At 42.4% G+C, this 20,661-nt stretch overlaps 2 long non-coding RNA genes across 2 annotated transcripts in view; one reads left to right on the forward strand and one right to left on the reverse strand.

Moving 5' to 3' along the window:
* LOC306997911 overlaps window positions 1-20,661 on the reverse strand; it is a 110,884-nt gene that overhangs the window by 19,573 nt on the left and 70,650 nt on the right. Inside the window, exon 3 of the long non-coding RNA XR_013797472.1 lies at window positions 7,062-7,348. This is a non-coding gene — a long non-coding RNA (uncharacterized lncRNA). The remainder of the gene's footprint in view (window positions 1-7,061; window positions 7,349-20,661) is intronic.
* On the forward strand, window positions 1,224-4,681 carry LOC306997161. The gene is made up of 3 exons (XR_013797284.1): window positions 1,224-1,508; window positions 2,257-2,304; window positions 4,554-4,681. It is a non-coding gene; the product is annotated as an uncharacterized lncRNA (long non-coding RNA).

Here is a 20,661-nt window from a genome sequence, read left to right on the forward strand (position 1 = left end):
TAGATCCTACAGTCACTTTCACTGTTTTTTGAAAGTTTTTTGAAAGTCAGATGCATTTTCAATGTTTCATCCTCTGAAAGATTGACAGGTGCACAGCAGTACAACATTTTAAACAGCCTGTACTTACTTTTATCTAGTGTTTCTCAAACGTTCTATTTGTTCCATTTACAGATCATAAGGCTCACATACAATTTCATTGACAGACAACTGGATAATTTACTGTATACTGCATTTAAAATAGTATTATCATTATTCAAGCAGAATGTTGCAGAAATCACCTCTTTCCAGTTTATATAAAATATATGCACATATCTTTTGCTATGAATGTTATCCATATAAATTGATAAAACTCAAATAGCTGTTTTGCCTTAAAAACAGATTATGATAAATAAACGTTTACATTATTTGGGGTGTCAATACATTAAAACATTTTTTGTAGCATTAAAACAAACAATGACATTTATTATGATTAATTATTTTAAATGTACTGACAGCCCAAATCTTTTTAATTTTTAAAATCTTTTAAGTACCCCTTGATGTAAATACAGTATGATGTAAACATGGAAAACCTTTAAAATCCATGGATACTTTGCATGAAAGGTTCTTCTGGGAAAAAGTGGACAAAAAAGGCCAGTTTTCTCATACAATGTCCCTTAATGTACTAAGAACATTTTTTTATTTTAAATACTTTTCACTGTAAGGTTCTTTTGAAGGGCCAAAATTACTCTTCTATAGCTTTTCTGTGAAAACCTAACACTGCCTTATAGCCTTGATTTTGTTCTTGTCAAATTAAATGATCTATTCTGACTAAGGTTTATAGTGCAACTACAGCAAACATAGAAATAATTTTTGCATACTTCCTGTCGGTGGAAGCAGTTAAGAGACTCTGTTACATCTATGCTTTGAACAGAGGACAATGAAGCAGAGGTCTAGGACAGAAAAGTCTTGACTTCAAGATGGTGGGCCACACAAAACAAAGGGGAATGGTTTCAAATGGCTGAGTGATTGATTGAAGTGGGCAGGGGACATTGGTGGCAGACAGTGCCCAGTGCCATGGCAGTAGAGATGGAGTGTTGCTCCCACTGCCTTTGCCCTCTCAGCCAGGCATCTGCTGAGAACAGCACTGACAGGAAATCAACTTCTCTCACACTGCCAGCGCCACTGTGACTTACCACAGAGCCTCTTAGAGCCAAAAGATATGTTACACTACACTGTTAAAAATTGCTGTAAAAATACAGCCAATTTCCAACAGTAAAATACTGTTATTTAAATAAACAGTTTAATCCTGTAATTTTACAGTCTATGTTCCATAAATTAATTACTTGTGGTAAATTTACAGCATTTATATGTAAACCCATTTCTTCCTGGAAAAAACAGCCGTGGACTGTAAAAAATAGCACGTGGGGGCGGGGCATCTTGACGCGGTCTATTTTTGAACAGAAGCAGTCAAGAACAGAATTGTTTCGCAACACTCCTCTGGGCTGTTTTAATGAAGGTCACTGTTCAAGGTAAGTTTATTTATTTGCTGTTATTCTATTATGTTGCTCCCCACCTGTAAATCGCCCTTTTTACAAGGTATTTTTGACTGCCAAGTTACTGAGCGCGAATTGCGTTTTTGTAGACAGAGCTCTCAACGGTTGAGGCATTTCGCCTGTTAATGAATGTTCTCTGAGCTCCGATTATTACGGTAAATTCTTTGCTTGGTTAAAGTTAAGTTACCATTTAGAAATTAGTTTGGCTTTCTTTTGTAGTAACCTTAACTCGATTTACATGGATTTCTGATTCAGTAGCGTTACACGATGCGAATCTTACCAGATGCATTTTATTCGCATAATATCATGCACATAAGATGGAGAATAATTACAAAACTACTCGAAATATCCAGATCCATTAAAAATAATACAAATTTTGTGGTCAATTTGTTTAGTTTCCATGCAAACAATGTAAAGCTGTTAAAATTCCCAAAGCAAAATAGATATAACCTATATTTTTTTCGTTTTAGTGGTGCGAGTACCTGCTTTTTTGTGAGATTCACATGCACATATAGACATAGTATTAAAAAGTCAAAGAGATTGTGTTTGAAAGACGAGGCAGAGACGGATATTCTCGACTTTTCGGCGCGAAACATGTTTATACAGACAGACAGTTCTCAACAGCTGGGGCATTTCACTATTCAATGTTCTCCGTGCTCCATGCTAAATGTCTTTGCTTGGTTAAAGATTTCAAAATAATTATTTTCTTTTTCTTTTTTTCTAGGAATCAGTCACTTGATGTTTTACTGAGACTGTACACAGCTAATCTTTGGTGAGTTTCACGCCATGTTGAAGATCAGATGACATTTTATGACCAATAAATGCAGAAAACCAACCAATTCCAAAAGGTTGAGGGTTCACATAGCTTTTTCCCCACTGTACTATCAAATGTACTTATTCTGCTTTAAACATTTGTTTGCACATACCTTAACAGATCTCTATACAATACACACACACACTCAATCACTTAACTATCTACTCCTTTCCGGCTAACTGGAAAAAACAATCACTTTCTTTTACACACAGCTAAACTTTCTCATCTTGTCTTGACCCCATAATCTTTCTGTTAAAGGTATAGTTCACTTTGAAATTAAATTTTGGTATGTTTTAGCTTACCTCAAGGGCATCCAAGATGTAGGTGTCTGTTTCCACAGTAGTTTCAATTTTGATATTTTTAGGTCAAACCGTTCTTGTCTGTCAGTCATATAATGCAGGTCTATGGTCACTGTCTCAAAGAGCACGCACAGAGAAGTCCAAATTAAACAATTCCTCATCGTAAGTACACATTGATGGCCTAAGACACGAAAAAAGCGGTTTGTGTGAGAAAACGAACAGTATTTATATAGTTTTTACCTCTTGTACACAACCACGTCCAAGTGATCTGAGGGCGCACGCTTCCTGGTGTGTGACGTGTGCACGCGTTCTGGCTTAGTCAGTGCAAGCGCCGGAAAGAAACCATACGTAATTGTTTTCTTTTACGTCGGTTTTTAACATCCCGGATAAGCGCAAGTTAGTGCCATTTCTATTAGCCATCTTACCTACAATCTCTGTTCTGTGTAAACAATGAATGACGTACACGCACAAGAGATCACTTCCGGCGCACACGTCACACACCAGGAAGCGCGCGCCCTCAGATCACTTGGACGTGGTTGTGTACAAGAGGTAAAAACTATATAAATACTGTTCGTTTTCTCACACAAACCGCTTGTTTTGTGTCTTAGGCCATCAATGTGTACTTACGATGAGGAATTGTTTAATTTGGACTTCTCTGTGCATGCTCTTTGAGACAGTTCCTATACACCTGCATTATATGACTGACAGACAAGAACGGTTTGACCTAAAAATATAAAAATTGAAACTACTGCGGAAACAAAGACACCTACATCTTGGATGCCCTTGAGGTAAGCTAAAACATACCAACATTTTATTTCAAAGTGAACTATACCTTTAACAGAAAGATTATGTTTTTTATGTTTTTCCTCTATGCTGTAACAAACATACACCCTCATTTGCGCTCTATGATTAGCTAAAGGATTAGTTCTCTTTAAAAAAATTTTTGCTGATAATTTGCTCACCCCCATGTCATCCAAGATGTCCATGTCTTTCTTTCTTCAGTCGAAAAGAAATTAAGGTTTTTGATGAAAACATTTCTCCATAATGGACTTCAATGGGTCCCAAACGATTCAAGGTCCAAATTACAGTTTCAGTGCAGCTTCAAAGGGCTTTAAACGACACCAGACGATGAATCTTATCTAGCGAAACGTGCGCTGATTTAAAAAATAAACAAAAAAAGTTTACGTTTTATAAGCACAAATGCTCGCCTTGCTCTGTTCATACGCAATTACGCTGAAAAGGTCACGCTTGCCGTACCGAGTCAGTGTTTACAAATGACCATATACACATATTAAAATGTCTTTGTGTTAGTTTATCGTTTAGAATGCCCATTGCGTGTGCGTATCCTGGGTGTTGTAATATTAAAAAGCCTAAAAGAAAATTTTCGTCAGGACAGACATTTTTGACTTTTCATAGAAGCGTGACCTTTTCAACGTAATTGCGTATTACATGACGTCACGAACGCGCATCACAGAACAGAGCAAGGCGAGCGTTTGTGCTTATAAAACGTAAACTTTTTTATTTATTTTTGAAATGACCGAACGTTTCGCTAGATAAGACCTTTATGCATCGTCTGGTGTCGTTTAAAGCCCGTTGAAGCGGCGCTGACACTGTCATCTGGACCTTAAACCGTTTGGGGCCCATTGAAGTACATTATATGGAGAATTTTTTTCATCAAAAACCTTAATTTCTTTTCGACTGAAGAATGAAAGACATGGACATCTTGGATGACATGGGGGTGAGTAAATTATCAGCAAAAGTTTTTTTTTAAAGTGAACTAATCCTTTAAGTATATTAACATGATCATTGTATGTCTCTTTTAAAAGTCTTCGTAGAATATGTGATCACTAGTTTTTGCCTTGTAATTTATTTAACCACTAAGATTTTCTTGATTTTCTTTCCTCTCAGATCTGGATTTCCTCAGACCAGATGTGTCAAAAGCTGATGTGGGACGTGTTGGCTGTTTTTTGCCTCTTGACTTCCTACGTTTTTTCACCCATTGGGTCTCTTGATTATCCTCTCAGATCCGGACTTCCGCTCAGGTCAGATCTTTCAAAAGCAGGTTTGGGATGTTTTGGCAGTTTTTTGCGTCAATCAAGGATTTTTCATCCATTGGTTCTCAATGGTTTCCTCTCAGACCTGGATGCTGATGTGACATGTTGGCTGTTTTTTGTTTGTTAGTTGTTTCCTCTTTGTAAGGTTTCTGGTTTTGCCCACTGGTTCCTCTCATTGAATTTGAAAATGTATTTTTAAAATTTTTCTGTGAAAATATTGTTAAAACCTGTGACCTGTTTTAAATAAATGGCAAATACTGTACCATAATCTATTTTTTCGTTATTTTTTCCATTGAGTAAAAAGTCTGTTTGGAATGTCTGTATACATTATGCTATTTATATAGGGATGTTAATAGATATCGGACAATAGAGTAAATAGAAAACAGTATTTATATTCTAACTTTTTTATACTGTAGAATTATAGCTTGAACCACAGCTGCCAGTACTTTGTGAAATTACAGCTCAGCCGTAAAATTAAAAACTGTAGAATTACGGTAAATGGCTGGAACCACAGCTGCCAGTACTTTACTGTGAAATTACAGCATTGTTGAAACCGTAAAATTACGGTAAAGGGCTGGAACCAAAGCTGCCAGTACTTTACTGTGAAATTACAGCATAGTTGAAACCGTAAAATTGCGGTAAAGGGCTGGAACCACAGCTGCCAGTATTTTACTGTAAATATACGGGTGAATTTTTTACAGTGTAGTGGGAAGAAAGAAGAAGAAGTAGTAAAAAAAAAAGGACTAGCATCGTATTTTTGGGGATAAGATTCACAGTAATGCCATTTGATATAAAAAAAGGTAAAACAACCAAACATTTAAAAAGTAATATAGTTTATGTTTATAAAGATAAAAAGTAAAGATACATTATGTGTATTATGTGTAAGTCACCGTGAAATCAAAATGGACAATTCTTATTTTTTATAGAATATTGCAGTATTGCAGGCCTATTTGTATTTATTATGTGTACATCTTTTTTTATAATTTTTTTATTCATGTGCCCTCGTCATCTTTGATCAAAATAACTCGACTTTCAGTTCAGTAAGTGAATCAGATGACTCAAGAAACTGCTCAAACTGATTCAAAAGTGTTTGTGATTCTCTAAAAAGAACTGGCTCATGAGAGACTTTGGCCGGGGAATTGAACTTTACTGGTCACATGGCATGCTTTTGATTCAGTAATAAAAAAAAAACTGGTTTAAGTCTTTAGCTTGATAATTAGACTTCACAGGTTGCATGGCATGCTTCTGAATTTTTTTTGTTACACACACAAAAAAAGAAGGTTTATTTAAGTCTTTAGCTTCAGAGTCTGGATTTACTGGTTGTCCTGTAGGCCTATACAGTTGATTAACGGCTTAAATGAATCATTATAGCTCAAGAATCAATTTTCACTTTATTCGATTCACTAAAAAGAACTGGCTCATAAGAGTCATTTGCTGAAGAATCAGACATCATAGTCGTGCTGTATGTTTCAAACTAAATAGTAATATTTTATTCAGAATATTTTAGAATGCATATGCGTGAAAAGTTACAGGATATTAATGTCTGTCATGAAAATAATTTCTGTGGCTGCAACCCAACATAATTATTCAGTATTTTTATTCATCAATCTACTATTATTACAATCACTGTAACATGGTACTGCCACCTCTGATGCAGAAGTTGTTAAAGGCAAAGTTTACACACACACACACACACACACACACACACACACACACACACACACACACACACACACACACACACACACACACACACACACACACACACACACACACACAAAGAGCAACAGAAGCATGCACTGATAACAATCTCACTCTATTATGATCTAAGAGATACTGAGCAATATAAATATTAAGCAGAAACAATGCGCCCTGACCTAAAAGATCTTAATCACTGTTTACGTGAACAAATGTGAGATTTCAGAGTCAATGAGTTTGAAGAGCTAAACTGGAAGGCGATAACCCGCGTTCAGCATGCAGGGAGGGTGCGAAGCGCTCGCTAACCTCCCTCACTGATCCATGCACAAGGTTAGCCTCATCTGCATACGATCAATACACTACAGTAATAATTGTGATCTATTGCGTAAATATTGCAGCGGTCATTGAACTGTCTGAGTAAGAGCCGGAGCGGATGACCTGCGGGGTAGCAGCTGGAACCTCTCAGCACATCTCAATGGGAGGCGGCATGGAGAATGACACGGCCTACTGGCTCTATGAATGCTAATGTCCAGCCAGGGGACAGGGGACGAGGACACCCAGAGGAGCCGGTGGGATTGCACGGCGAGGAGGTGATGTTCCACCTGGTTGCCGCATGCATACACAAACACGCACACACACACATAGATGCTCATGCATGAAATACCTCTATCATAGCTCCTCTTTTTTGAACGTGTCAGATATTTGACAGATAGCACTCTCCGTGTTGTGTGTGCCTCTGGTTGCTCTGGGATCTGAGGACAAGATACAGGAAGAGATTGGGGATGTGAGGATGCCAGTGCTGTGGCCCGAAGGAACATGTCAGTGGGAAAGAAGCCCTGAGTCTATCCGTTTGTCTCTCTTCTTCCTTCACTCTTTCTCTCTCCTCTTTGATGTGGCCCTCCCCGTCTCCTTCCTCCAGCTCTGTATTCAGGGGTGGCGGTATGGGGCACTCTGTTGGAATAAGAATGCATGAATTATTTGATAATCAGAGTTTATTGTAATCCTTGACCCTGGCCCTGCATTTCAAACAGGGATTGAGGATTAGACGCATGCTGGCTGGTCCTGACAGCCTGACTCCTGTCTCCTCAGGGCAGCTCTCCTGTGTGTGTGTGTGTGTGTGTGTGTGTGTGTGTGTGTGTGTGTGTGTGTGTGTGTGTGTGTGTGTGTGTGTGTGTGTCTGTGTGTGTGTGTGTTGGTAGGTCTCTTCTGCTTTGAAGTAGCTGACCATAGCACACTCTGTATTAAGGAGGAAAAACACTGGGCGCCGTGAGCTTTTTCATGTCACGTATCATATACTGTATGTCTTTCAAATGTTCACATATGAAAGACATATATGCAACCCTAGGGGTGTAACCCCGGTTTCCTGGCGAAATTCCCCCCATTGGCCTTTATCAATTATAGCCTCCTAATATAAATCTTCAGGCTTTTACATGCTCTATCACTTTCTCTCTTCACCAATAATAGCTGGTGTGTTGTGAGCGCACTGGCACTCTGTGGCCAGTTGTTCTGTGGCACATCCTACAAGTGGATGCTGCACACAGGTGATGGGTGAGGAGAGACCCCCTGATATGATTGTAAAGGTGTGCAGTACAGTAAAGCGCTATATAAATGCCTCATTTCATTTCACATACAGCCTCTGTTTCCATGATTTTACAGCCTTCTCAATGTGCATGAATAATCCAAGTTCTACTTTTATGGATATGTGATGTATGACCCTTCCCAGTTTAATCGATACCGTAGTACGTGGATTTTTTTTTTTTTTAAGATAATAGATATAGAATAGAAGATAAAGTGTTAGAATTAATGGATCAAGTGTTGCCGAAAAGTATGTGTCTTCATCTGTTTCTTGAAAATGGACACGGACTCAGCCACTCTGGTTGAGTTGGGCAGATCATTTGAGCCCAGCAGCCATATCACCCTGCAGCCCAAGACTGGTTGCCCACTGAAGCTAAGCAGGGTTGAGCCTGGTTAGTACCTAGATGGGACACCTCCTGAGAGAACCAGGTTGCTACTGGAAGAGGTGTTAGTGAGGCCAGCAGGAGGCGCTCACCCTGTGGTCTGTGTGGGTCCTAACGCTCCAGTATAGTGACGGGCACACTATACTGTCAAAGAGCACCGTCCTTCGGATGAGACTTTCCTGACTCTCTATGGTCATTAAAATAATCCCAGGATGTTCTTTGGAAAGAGTAGGGGTGTCAAATCCTGGCCAAATTTGCCCCTTGGCCTCTGTCCATTATGGCCTCCTAATCATCCCCATATACTGATTGGCTTCATCTCTGTCTCCTCTCCACCAGTAAGCTGGTGTGTGGTGGGCATTCTGGCGCAATATGGCTGCCGTCGCATCATCCAGGTGGATGCTGCACATTGGTGGTGGTTGAGGAGATTCCCCCTTCCATGTAAAGGCGCTTTGAGTACCCAGAAAAGCGCTATATGTAACAAATTAGTTATTATTATCATTCCACCAGCAGGGAACAAACCAGAAAAAGGTCAGAGAAAGAGATTTTGTGCCTCTTTGAGATGGCACCACAAGACAACGTCCACTTGCAGAGCACAAGTTTCTGGATGGCACGTAAGTCTGAAGTAATGAGTTTAGGTAAAAGGGAGAAGAGCCTGTGGTTGTTCTGAAGGCAAACGTCAGCGACTTGAATTTGATGTGAGCGGCAACTGGCAACCAGTGCAGTTTTGTGAGGAGAGGAGAGACGTGCTCTCTTCGGCTTGTTAAAGACAACTCTAGCTGTAGCATTCTGGATCAGTTGCAGAGGTTTGACAGTGCAAGCTGGAAAACCAGCCAGGAGAGCATTACAATAGTCCAGTCTGGATAGAACAAGCGCTTGGACGAGGAGTTGTGTAGCAAGCTCTGATAGGAAGGACCTGATCCTCCTAATGTTGTATAAGGCAAATCTGCAAGGGACAGTTCTAGCAATGTGGTCCGTGAAGTTCAATTGATCATCCATCACAACTCCAAGGTTCCTGGATGACCTTGATGGATGGACCTATGGATGTCAAACCTAGCTGAATGGAGAAGTTGTGGTGTAGTTTTGGGTTGGCCGGGACCACAAGCAACTTAGATGCGAACAGCTACCGTCGGATCATCAGGCTGGAGTGAGATAAAATTCCATAATACTCTTTATATTTTATAAAGAGTATTATGACATTAATTTAAAAAAAACATAACTTTAAGGTATATTTCTTATATCTACTGTATCTTCTCATCTTGTGAATCAGTTTAGCTAACAGTAACTATAGAGTATGTCATATAACAAGGAACAAAACTTTGTTGAACCTTAAGGTTTATTTGGTCTCCTAGTCTGGTCTGTTGGTTGGTTTAGAGGGATTTGTGGCCAGTCCCCCAGCTAAATTAGCTGTGCAGAGACATGTCTAGGCTAAGCAAACAAGCTTAGGATGGTTTAAGTGTTGTTGTTTTTTCCTCCAACAGAGTAACTCACCATCATGTTGCTAGGATGCTGTGGGTGGTTGCCAGTGTGTTGCTATGCAGTTTCTAAGGTGGTTTCTATGGCATTGATAGGCGGTTTAGGTGGTTTTTAGGGGCTGCTTACTGGACAAACGTCAAAAGAGTTCTATAGGAAAATATATGGAATTTTTTCTTACCAAAGTTTTATCGCCGCTAAGCAAAAAAGTGAGTTTGATTGTGTAGGGGGGAAAATAGCACACTTTACCTCAAGACATGGGATAAGGGGAAAAGGCATTGTTTTCGTGCATGTGTGTAAAGATGGAAAAAAGAGACGAGAACCTACAGTACTATAGATGTGAAAAGTGGCAGTGAAAGAGGGCTGAAGAGGTGGGTTTGTACTTGTATTGGAGAATTACAGAGAGCTGTAGCCATCGGCAGCTGAGCTGCAGTCTGTGCAGGGTCACTGGGCTCTGGGTGTTATTTAAACCTCAGGCCTGAGAAAGCTGAATAGGCCTGAAAGCCCTTCATCTGACCTCTACTGTGCACACTGTGAGCCAGAGACAACAGAGCAAAAAACAAAGACGGAGGGATGGAGAGAAAGAGACAGAGATCAAGGGAGACATGCAAGGGAGAGGAAAGCAAAGGCACCTAGAAGAATACGAAGGTCTTGGGTGTTAGCATGCTATTGTAGTTCAAACATCTATGTATTTGATTCAAACCTAAACATGTGGGCCACAAAACCTGAGCAGTGCAGCTACATCACTTTAACACTACCAAATAAATAAATTAATAAATAGATAGACAATAAAAGTAATTGTATTAGTTCGTGTTATTTCAATAAAAGAAGTGTTTAAGAACAGCATTCTCTAATTTGTCTCTCTCCTCCTTTCTCTCTCTGTCCATTTGTCTGACATTAATGACTTAAATTATGAAATTCCAGTGACTGTTTCGTTTCCTATAACAACGTCACAGCAGGAGTTTAGTGAAACTCACTCATAAAAACAAATGAGTGTGAAAAGAGCCTTTAAGGCACGCTGGTGTTAATGAGAGCGGCTGAAATAAACTCTAACACGTAGAATGAATGTTATATCTATTAACACAAACCATTTACAGGTTCTTTTATTTTTTGAGAACCCCATGGCCATGCGGTATAGGATACTCGCATGCCCACAAAAGGACTAGGGTTTACAATGCATCAAAAGATTCAGGCGATGGCAACAGCTAAATATTTTCAGTGTTTCTTATTGTCAGTGTATTCATTTGTATGGACAAAAATCAATAATTCCAAATTAAAAGATAAGGAGGTGATTTGTGTGCTCTTTTATAATGCAATCATTTCCAAGAAGCCGTTTTCTAAACATAAGTAAAAAGCTGGATAATAATGCTTGGTCTACCAACAAAACAAACAAAGAAAAGAAGAAACACAAATGTCATCAATAATAATCTCTTATGAAGGACATTAACGACACTGTCAGCTAATTAATGCAAGTAGGCCTATATAGAAAAAGTATTTGTTTGAATGTTTTAGATTGTCCTTCCAAATGCATCAATAACTTAACAAATACACAAACTGTCATGATAGAACAGAAGCGGAAGCAATAGCGAGTACTCAAGGGTCTTTAATGAACAGTTAGTAAACGAGGACAGACGGGGACAGTGCAAGCAGATGAAGATGGTGACACAGGGACTTCGATGGTCAGTGGTCCGTGATGACGTGAAGTGCAGGTGACGGTGAAGACAACGAACTCCAAGGTGAACACGAAGACAGGAACAGGGCAGGACGACTCGAACACCAGGAACACCAAACACGAACGACATCAACAACGATCTGACAAAGATGATACAACAGTGGTGAGTATATATAATGTGGTGGATTGCTTGCAGCTGGTGATGAGGGAATGATGATCAGCTGGAGCAGATCAAGTGATGTCATACATTCACGCCCACAACCCACATGCGCTCGCACCACAACATAAACACAAGACTAGAAGGAACAGAGAATGCGTCTACCGTGACAGTACCCCTCCTCCTAAGAACGCCTCCTGGCGTTCTCAGACTCCTTTACCTGCCGATTGAAGTCATCGATAAGGGAATGATCCATTATGTCTCGAGCAGGAACCCAACTTCTCTCCTCCGGACCGTAACCTTCCCAGTCCACCAAATACTGAAATCCGCGTCCCCTCCGCCTAGAGTCCAGAATACGATTAACCGAATAAGTGGTCTCCCCATCTATGAGTCGCGGTGGGGGAGGAACCGGGACAGGCGGATTAATGTGAGAATGAAACACGGGTTTGATTTTAGACACATGAAAGGCGGAGTGAACCCTCCTGTACGCGGGAGGTAATTTGAGGCGGACTGCCACTGGACTAATGATCTTAGTGACAGGAAACGGGCCAATGAATTTGGGTGCAAGCTTATTCGAGACGGAGCGCAAAGGAATGTTCTTAGTAGAAAGCCACACTTTTTGACCCACGACGTATATCGGAGGCTTAGACCGGTGGCGATCGGCCCTAGCCTTGGTGCGCGCCCCCACCTGGAGTAGAGTCTCACGGGCTCTAGTCCATGTGCGGTGACACCTCTGGACGAAGGCGTGAGCAGAGGGGACCGCAACCTCGGATTCCAGACTGGGAAAAATAGGTGGCTGGTAACCTACACTACACTCAAACGGAGACAGGCCCGTGGCCGACACTGGTAACGTGTTGTGTGCGTACTCCACCATAGAGAGTTGTTGGCTCCAAGAGGAAGGATTCTTAGATACCAAACATCGCAACACCCTTTCCAAATCTTGGTTGGCTCTCTCGGTCTGACCATTGCTCTGGGGGTGAAACCCAGACGAAAGACTAACCGTCGCCCCCAGAAGTCTACAAAACTCTTGCCAAAATTTGGACACAAACTGGGGTCCCCTGTCAGAAACCACGTCCGTCGGGAGGCCATGAAGCCGAAAGACGTGATCTATGACCGCAACCGCCGTCTCCTTAGCTGAGGGTAATTTGGGTAAGGGAATGAAATGGGCTGCCTTCGAAAACCGGTCCACCACAGTCAAAACGACCGTGTTCCCTTGGGAGGGTGGGAGGGCGGTAACAAAATCTAGAGCGATGTGGGACCAGGGTCTCGAAGGAACCGGCAGCGGCTGGAGTAACCCATCTGGAGGTCGATTGGAAGTCTTACCAGTGGCGCAAACCGAGCAAGCCAAAACAAAATCATGGATGTCGCGAGCCATGCGGGGCCACCAGAATCGTTGCTTGACTAAAAAACTAGTACGATTAACCCCTGGATGGCAAGCCACGTTGGAACTATGACCCCACTGGATGACGTCAGACCGTAATCCCTCTGGCACAAATAATCGATTCGGTGGACAGCCGGGCGGAGGCGTTACCCCTTCTAGAGCCTTAACGACCCTCGATTCGACCTCCCATGTGAGTGTTGAAACGAATAGCGTCTCGGGCAAAATACACTCGGGAGTAACCGGGCGCTCGGAAAAATCAAAGATGCGAGATAGGGCGTCGGGCTTAATGTTTTTAGAACCCGGACGGTAGGACAAGGAAAAATTGAAACGACCGAAAAAAAGAGCCCACCGAGCCTGCCTGGAGTTCAACCTTTTAGCAGTTCTGATGTATTCTAAATTCTTGTGGTCAGTCCAAACGATAAAAGGTACCCCCGACCCTTCTAACCAGTGGCGCCATTCTTCCAACGCTAACTTAACTGCCAACAACTCTCTGTTACCAATGTCGTAGTTACGCTCAGCCGGAGATAACCGATGAGAAAAAAACGCGCAAGGGTGCATCTTGTCGTCTGAAGAGGAACGTTGGGACAGCACTGCTCCTACTCCCACCTCTGACGCGTCGACCTCCACCACGAACTGACGTGAGGAATCAGGGGCTACGAGGATGGGGGCTGAAACGAAGCGGCCCTTGAGTTTGTTAAACACAGCCTCGGCTGTGTCAGACCACCTGAACGTCGTTCTGGGGGAGGTCAAGGCAGTCAGAGGTGCGACTAGTTGGCTGAAGTTGCGAATAAAACGCCGGTAGAAATTGGCAAACCCCAGGAACCTCTGCAGGGCCTTGCGGGAATCCGGGGTTGGCCAATCTACCACAGCCTTGATCTTCTCAGGGTCCATCCGCATCCCTTCAGACGAGACGATGTATCCTAAAAAAGGGACAGACTGTGCATGAAAATCGCATTTCTCCGCCTTGACAAAAAGCCCATTCTCTAGCAACCTCAGAAGCACTCGTCGAACGTGCTGCACATGTTCCTGGAGAGAAGATGAAAATATCAATATGTCGTCCAGGTAGACATATATGAACTGGTCGATCATATCTCGCAGCACGTCATTGACCAGTGCCTGGAAAACTGCGGGGGAGTTGGACAGCCCAAAAGGCATAACCAAATATTCAAAGTGCCCCCTGGGGGTGTTAAAGGCAGTTTTCCACTCATCCCCCTCCCTGATGCGGACCAAATGATAAGCGTTACGCAAATCCAATTTTGTGAAGATGGATGCTCCCTGCAACCTCTCGAAGGCGGAAGACATCAGCGGCAAAGGATAAGTATTCTTTACCGTGATGTTGTTCAGCCCTCGGTAATCAATGCAAGGTCGCAGAGAACCATCCTTCTTCCCCACAAAAAAGAACCCCGCCCCCGCTGGAGAAGAGGAAGGGCGGATGAACTTGGTTGCTAGAGAATCAGAAATATATTTCTCCATAGCCTCTCTTTCAGGAACCGAAAGCGAATATAACTTGCCCTTAGGCGGAGACTTACCTGGCAGTAAATCTATAGCACAGTCATAGGGACGATGCGGAGGGAGAGAAGCAGCTCGAGACTTACTGAACACTTCCTTCAGGTCCAGGTACTCCGCGGGCACGTTAGACAGATCCCCTGTTTCCTCCTGAAACACAGAAACAGGTACAGACGAACAAGCAGACACAAGACAGGACTTATGACACTCCTTGCTCCACTCCAGCACGGCTTTATGCTGCCAGTCCACGCGGGGGTTATGTCTGAGGAGCCAGGGATGTCCGAGGACGACGGGTGCAAGGGGGGAATCCATGATATAAAATGAAATGGTCTCTGAGTGGTTGCCAGCAGTGATCAGGGTGATGTCTTCGGTGGAGTGGGAAATGGTGGGAAGGTCTTGTCCATTAAGGGCGTGAACGGCAATCTTGTGTGTGAGGGGTCTGAGGGGAATTAGAAGTTTCAGTGCAAAGCCGTGATCCATAAAATTACCCTCCGCTCCCGAATCCAAAAGTGCGTGACAGTCGTGCTGGTGGACTGACCATCTAAGTCTTACCGGAAGGAGCGTGGAGGTAGATGTCGTCGTGGATGAGGTCTTAGCGGAGATCCCACCCGATAGTAGCCTCGAGTTTACTATCGGGCTGGGCCTTTTACTGGACAATTGTACGCAAAATGTCCAGTCCCTCCACAATACAAGCAAAGGCCCTGGGACCTCCGCCTCTCCTTCTCCTCCCGGGAAAGCCGAGCTCGACCCACCTGCATGGGTTCGGGATCGTAGGTGGGGCTGACCGCGTCCCTGCCACTGGATCTGGGCTCGTTGACTACTCCGAAGGGATGGGTGGACAGAACTCGACGCTCTACCCGAGACAGCCGAGCGTCCACCCGCAGCGCCAGGTCGATGAGGCCAGTGAGGGTCTTGGGCAGATCCAGGGCGTAGATCTCCCTCTGGACGCGGTCAGCCAACCCATGCAGGAACAAGTCCCACTGCGCCTCCTCGTTCCATCCGCACTCCGCCGCCAAGGTCCGGAATTCGATGGAGTAATCCGATACCGTCTTCTCCCCCTGGCGAAGCTCGGCCAAAACCCTGGCCGCCTCTCTTCCCGACACGGCCCGGTCGAAGACGGTTCTCATCTCGGCGGCGAGGGTCTGGAACGAGGCACAGCATGGGTCCTGGTGCTCCCACACTGCCGTTCCCCAGAGCGCCGCCTTCCCGGTCAAAAGCGTCAGCACAAACGCCACCTTGGACTGCTCGGTACTGAACGTGTGTGGTTGTAGTGCAAAGTGCATTGAGCAGCGGTTCAAAAACGCACGGCAGAAAGATGGCTCACCAGAATAAGCCTCCGGGACCGGGAGGCGGGGCTCCGCTCGATGAGGGTCCGCTGGAGGTGGTGGGGGAACGGCTGGTGTGGGCGGCGCAGCGGGAACTTGTAAGCGTTGGATCTGCTGGGTGAGCTCGGACACCTGCGTCACCAAGGCTTGCACTGCACGACCCGTGTCGCCGATCTCCCTCTGTTGATTATCCATCCGGCGAACGGTGTGATGGATAAATTCCTCCAGGGTCCCCGACGAAACACTCGCTGCTTCCATTTGCGGGTCAGATCGTTCTGTCATGATAGAACAGAAGCGGAAGCAATAGCGAGTACTCAAGGGTCTTTAATGAACAGTTAGTAAACGAGGACAGACGGGGACAGTGCAAGCAGATGAAGATGGTGACACAGGGACTTCGATGGTCAGTGGTCCGTGATGACGTGAAGTGCAGGTGACGGTGAAGACAACGAACTCCAAGGTGAACACGAAGACAGGAACAGGGCAGGACGACTCGAACACCAGGAACACCAAACACGAACGACATCAACAACGATCTGACAAAGATGATACAACAGTGGTGAGTATATATAATGTGGTGGATTGCTTGCAGCTGGTGATGAGGGAATGATGATCAGCTGGAGCAGATCAAGTGATGTCATACATTCACGCCCACAACCCACATGCGCTCGCACCACAACATAAACACAAGACTAGAAGGAACAGAGAATGCGTCTACCGTGACACAAACATGCAAAATACTGTTACCAAAAAAATCTATATATTATTATAATTATATAACATTATAATATAAATGCATAAATAATCATAAATTATTAAAACATACAAATAATATATATATATATATATATATATATTTATTGTGTGTGTGTGTGTGTGTGTGTGTGTGTGTGTGTGTGTGTGTGTGTGTGTGTGTAATATATGCATCTTACAATATGACAGTAATGGTGGAGCTGTGACAGCACATGTGTGTAACACTGCCATCTAGTGTTCTAATAACAGAGTATTTTTTTTCAACTGCACTTAACATGCCAAGCACTTTTAATTAGACATACAATACACATCACAAAGAAAGTTTCAGTCTGACTTTGTTCACATACATGACTAAATGTGTAGATACTGTAAGTGCAAGCAGTCTCATTTTAGTGTGACATTCATAAGGACAGGTGGTTACCTCTACACAACTATGCCATATAAATAACTAATATGGTGGCCATTTAGTTTAAAATTTCCATGGGAAAACTGCAGGTGAGGGATGTCAAGCCCACTGAGACGACTGGAGGTCCAGTGGATTAAAGCATTGCCACAACATGAACCACTGACCCGGGCTCAGACGGCCAAATGAAGCCGCCTCTGGAATCCGTGCAGTTGCGGCCATTAGGCAGAATGCTCAGAAAGTTTTAATTAAATGCTCTGTGGACTTTCAACTGACCCAACATCCCAGCACTTTGCTGCTACCTGCTGTGGGTGTGTGTACGAGCGAGTGTGTGTATGCTGGGTTAATTAGAGAGAATGGCCAGGCTGCTGATCTTTGACTTGTGACTAATACTGAGCAAAGAGAGAGAGAGAGTTAATGGGATTTGGTGGAGGGTCCAGGACGAGGATGTGTCAGCGTGAACCCACAGTCTCGAGACAGCCAAACTGTGTCATAACATGAATATGGACCTTTTTTTACATTCAGAGTGTACATGTCCACTATGAATCAAGGCTTCAAATGATTTGTTAAGAGTAAAACTGACTGAAGATTTTATTATCTTTCAACCTTATTTTTAAAGTAAGAACAGGGCTTTCAGTGTCAGCAGTTTAGTATATAGCAGTGCAAAAACAGTTCATTTTGCTGCTGGATGTTGTAAACTGGTATTTGTTTTCAAATCATTTTAATCTATGAATGTACTTATAAACACACTAGTTTGGTTAATTTACCAATTACCACACTATAAAATAATAAAATAAATAATAGATAATAATAAAATAATAAAAGCCCATGTCATGGGACCTTTCCCAGTAAAATAGTCTTTCTTTCTTAAAAAAATTGTCATTTAAAAACAGAATCAAGTTGCTCATTTATTATAAACAAATTAGGTTAAATATTTGGGGTTACCAACAGGTATGTAGAGGGGTAGGTTATTTCTTCCTGAAAAAGAATAATACAAATACAGAACTGAATAGAATAAAATAGTGTAAATGCTAATACATACAAAAAAATCAGGGTCCTAAAAATGCGGTCCTGAAACTGCAGCCTCCGGGATTGCAGGGATACCCTACTCATTTAAACAGCATTAAATGAACACTAACTCACTCCCGCTAAACGTTTAGTCTTTGAATTCTTGCACTCGGGAACAATACAAGTCGACATAATGGCTAAAATTTAGCTAAGAAGTATTTCCTACTAAGGAAAGGCGGTATTTGACTGTAAGCATATCGATAGCAGTCTGGGTGGGAGTGTCCTTGGACAGCAACTTGCCCAGTGCATTTGGGTGTTGAAGTTTTCCTATTCCTATTTGGCAAAAGGGAAGACAACAGCTTTTTTTTCTCTGTTTTCTAATCAGGTTAGCCTGGTTGACACCAGACCCTTCTCAGTTGTAACTGAGAGTGAGTCATGGGGAAGGTTCATTCACAGCCCATTTCCAAAGGGGCGTCACCAACGGACGTTGCTCAAATGCCTTTGGGTGCAAAACCAATCAGAGCGATTGTCATCGTGTAAAGCCCCCCTTAACGTTTGTGATTGGTGCCTCGATTTGGTAAAATTGGAAATGGGCTTGAATGCTCTTGGCCAGACGGACTTGCAGAGCAAATCTCAAATTTGCCAGAAGTTCATCAGGGTTTTCCCAGGCTATAGTCAGGTAGCAGCACCAACTTCAATTTTTTTCGCCTTTCTACTGTATAGGCAGTCAAGTTGTATTAAAAGCCCATATTGCCAGTGGTGAAGTACTCATTTAATGATTTTTCTGCAGTCACTATAGTTGAGATTAGCTTTAACAATAGGCCAGCGTGCATGTTCTGCCATAAATTAAGCTACTGATATTATGAATAGTCATAGACATGAGGAAAGTGAAATCAAGATGTTCTTTACAGTTTTCAGTATCTTGTCTTAAATACTGACACAATTACACAGAACACTGTTTCTGTGTAAGAGACAACAATCAGATCGTAGACAAAAAAGTAATGCTATGATTTACACCTTAATATTCTAGTGTATTCTTATATGTACCGTATGTATGCATGTTAGATATCTTCCCTTTATCACACATCTTAATGTACTGCTACTCCAAAAATGCTTCATGCTCAATCCATTTTTATTTTAAATCAGCCAATTCAACACAATTCTTGAACATTCTGTCACAATTTCAGTAAATGTTGAGAGTAAATGTTACATTTGGCATGTTTTTGAAAAAGAAGATATTAAAATAACTTATTTTGTGTTCTACAGAAGAGAGACAGTCATACAGGTTTGGAACAAAATGAGGGCGATTAAACGATGACAGAATTCAAAATTTTGGCTGATCTATCCCTTTTAGAAACCACAAAATCCACCCCTGCATGCTGATTAAAATAACTTTCTGTATGGCAGGAAGAGTAGAAGTATTTAGAAATAAACATGACTCCCTGTGAAATGATGTGCTGCCGGGTCCTGACGATGCCCTATCTGAATCCCTATTTCCCCGCTTTTATCATGGCCTGACACTTGTGCAGCTTGGGTAATCAGAGAGCCCGTCCGCCATAAAGGAAGCCTGCATTCTAATCTCAACTGTTGCATATCTAATACTAATTAGAATCCTGCAACTGGGTCACTGCCATTGTTTTTCAAGTACTGTCAAGTCGAGGGAAACATATGAAACTGAAATGATACCCTGCATGGCGGAGGCACATGATTGAATCCTCTCTCTACCACTGATGTGCTCTCATCCATCCTATTAAAATATTCAATCTGCTGTCCCCCATTCTGAAGGGTTGAGCTGGGAAGGGCAGCTGCCAAAAAGCCCAGTCTCTCTCTCTCTCTCTCTCTAGTTCACAACTGCACCAGTGTTCATGGCAGAACCCCACTCCAAAAATCAGGGTGCTTTTCCTGTCATCTCGGGTCTGATTTTAATTAACGATTCAATCCATGCACAGACAGATTTGATTCCTCATGTTTGTTCATGCACTCCTGCAGCCTATCTCTCCCAGGGCAATCAGATTACAGATTAAGGAGGGATCGTTTTTTTCTCTCCCAGGTCCTATCAGCAAACATGCACGCAAATGCACATACATACAACTTAATCCATGTTAAAGTTCTGATATGAAAATAAGAGTCTGATGTTTAGCAGCAGTCAGTAATTTTCTTATTAATCACTTTGTAGATACACATATACAAACACTTTCAAGCAAAAAATTGTCACAAAAAAGAAAAAGAAAAAAAAAGTTAAAGTTAGTTTTGGGAAAAGCATTATTTCTTTACAAATTCAAACTTGGTTTGATATTTTGGATCTAGAGCAATTTCAAAAATTATCGACGTGTCTAAATACTTTTTTGAGGCCATGTATGCCTCTGTTGCCATGATATATAAAAGTATAGGCCTATAAGCTGCGGATTACGTAGTGACAAGCCAATATGATATTAATGTTTGTTCAATCAGAGTGCACTGATCTGATGTTGGCGATTTAAAGCTGACTGCAAAACTCTTTAATAAGGTCTCTGATGAGCAGGAGCTATGATGGGACTTCTTGGCCAATTTGCCCACAAATTGAGAGGGACCGGCAGCCAGTGACTGTAAAGACATATAATGTGATGTCTCCCTAAAATGTCAGATTATAAGAGA

This window comes from Phoxinus phoxinus (genome assembly GCF_949152265.1).
Source record: "Phoxinus phoxinus genome assembly, chromosome: 4".
NCBI lineage: Eukaryota > Metazoa > Chordata > Actinopteri > Cypriniformes > Leuciscidae > Phoxinus > Phoxinus phoxinus.